The 2,129-nt window shown below is 54.2% G+C and overlaps 1 pseudogene; it reads right to left on the reverse strand.

Moving 5' to 3' along the window:
* Window positions 1-1,522: 1,522 nt before the first annotated feature.
* LOC102860711 lies at window positions 1,523-2,128 on the reverse strand (annotated as a pseudogene).
* Between the last annotated feature and the right edge of the window lies 1 nt (window position 2,129).

Raw genomic sequence — 2,129 nt, forward strand, 5'->3', positions numbered from 1 at the left:
GCTGACCTTTGAAATTTTTTTGTTCATCTCTTTTACTCTGGCAATTCATCCCTATGTTTCAACTTCTCTGCACTTACATAATTTTCAGAGTCTCTTCTGACATCTATTTTGGTCTTTTCTTTCTTCCCTGTTTTTGTAATGACCTTTTGCTTTCATCATAGATGATATCCTTGATGTCATCTCACAACTCATCCCGTCTTTGAACGTTAGTGTTCAATTCTTCAAACTTATTCTTGAGTTGGTATTTAAATTCAAGTGGGATAGATTCCAAGTCATATTTTCATTCTTGTGGACTTGTTTTGATTTTCTTCAGCTTCAACTTGAGCTTGCACAAAAGTAGTTGATGATCTGTTCCACATTCGAGCCTGGTTTTGAAGGCTGATATTGAACTTCTCCATCAATTCTTTCCTCACATGTAGTCAATCTGATTCCTGTGTAGTCCATCAGATGAGGTTATGTGCATATTGCTGTTTGTATTTTTTTTTTATCCAAGGACTCAGTGTAATTCTAGAGCTTGTTGATTGATACACTGCTGCTTTTATTTTTTTAATATACAAAACCATTTAATTGAAATGTGTATAAAAAATATGATCTCCATACATTTCTCTTTTGAACCGAAAGGAGCCCCCGCCCCGATGCCTCCACACACCGGTCGGCACAACAGCTGCGCCAATAAATTAAAGGCTTCCGACTGCCCCGCTCCCCCCAGCTCCCGGAGCCCACAGCACAGGGTCAATAATTTAAAACCCGCCACCACAGGGCCCCAGATGGCAGCCTCCCTCCCTTTAAATTACTACTGTACAAATTACCACTGTGCCCGATGGACACAGGTGGACCTGTGCCCTGCCCCCACCCATCACCCAGACGCCCCAGGGGGCGGGGCTGCTCGGAGGGTGCAACTCAAGAAATAAATTAAACCAATAAATAGCACGGGGCAGAGCCACCGTGAGGGTCACCATAAATAAGACGGTCCTCAGGGTGACCGCCATGTAGGTCAGGCGGTCACCGTGGGCATTGCATTGCTTGTGCAGGGTCGTGCCCAGACAAACACCACGAGACCAAAGGGGACACAGGGTGGGGGTGAGACCAAGGGGGACACGGGGTGGGCGAGGAGGGACCCAGGTAACAAGGACACAGAGGTATGAGGTAACAAGGGGACAGGTCCTGTGTCAAGACAGAATACTCCTGGCCTAGGAGGGGAAGGGGGTGACAGGAGGTGGCGGCTAGCTGGCCACCTCTGGGAGCAGCGGAGGGGGTGGTCAGTCTTGGTTTCAGGTTCAAGCATCCACCCAGATGGCCTGGATGGTACCCTCTCTGGGCGGTGAGGCCTCGAGAGAGCCTGAGAAACCAAGTCCCAGGAAGTAGCATTCGAAAAGGCACTCAAAGCAAAGGAACCACGGGCCAGTGCCAGGGCAGAGGTCACCAGAGGGCCATCCCTGCTTCCCACAGGGGGGCACCAGCAGGGCCAGCAAGGCAGGTGGGCTCTCCGACTTCCCCCCAGGCAGGCCACCGGGGTGCTCTCTCACAAGCTCTCGCTGCTGGACGTGGTGCTGGCCCCGTCATCGGGGTCCATGGCACAAAGCCGGAGGTCACAGTTTTCCAGGGCACTATCGGCCCCCAACATCCAGGGATGGGCAACGATCTGGTCCAGAGAGGGCAGCTCGGAAGGCCGCAGGGACAGGCACCACTCGATCAGCTGCTGGCACTCTGGAGAGACCCTCCTCCGGAAGAATGCGCGGCCTCGAAGGATCTCTTCGTCCTGCTCGAAAGGAATGTCCCCGCAGACCATGTCATACAGCAGCACGCCCAGGGTCCACACGGTAGCTGAGCGCCCGTGGTAGCGATGGTAGCGGATCCACTCCGGGGGGCTGTACACCCTGGTTCCGTCGAAGTCGGTGTAGATCGTGTCCTTGAGCAGCGCGCCCGAACCGAAGTCGATGAGCTTGAGCTCGCCCGAGCGCAGGTACAGCAGCAGGTTCTCGTCCTTAATGTCGCGGTGCACGACCCCACAGGCGTGGCAGTGGCGCATGGCGACCAGCACCTGCGCGAAGAAGCGCCGCGCCAGCGCCTCGTCCAGCGCGCCGCGCTCCGTGATGAAGTCGAAGAGGTCCTGCGCCGGCTCCGGCCGC

Source organism: Elephantulus edwardii, unplaced genomic scaffold (assembly GCF_000299155.1).
Source record: "Elephantulus edwardii isolate Elephantulus edwardi_28Jun2011 unplaced genomic scaffold, EleEdw1.0 scaffold00017, whole genome shotgun sequence".
NCBI lineage: Eukaryota > Metazoa > Chordata > Mammalia > Macroscelidea > Macroscelididae > Elephantulus > Elephantulus edwardii.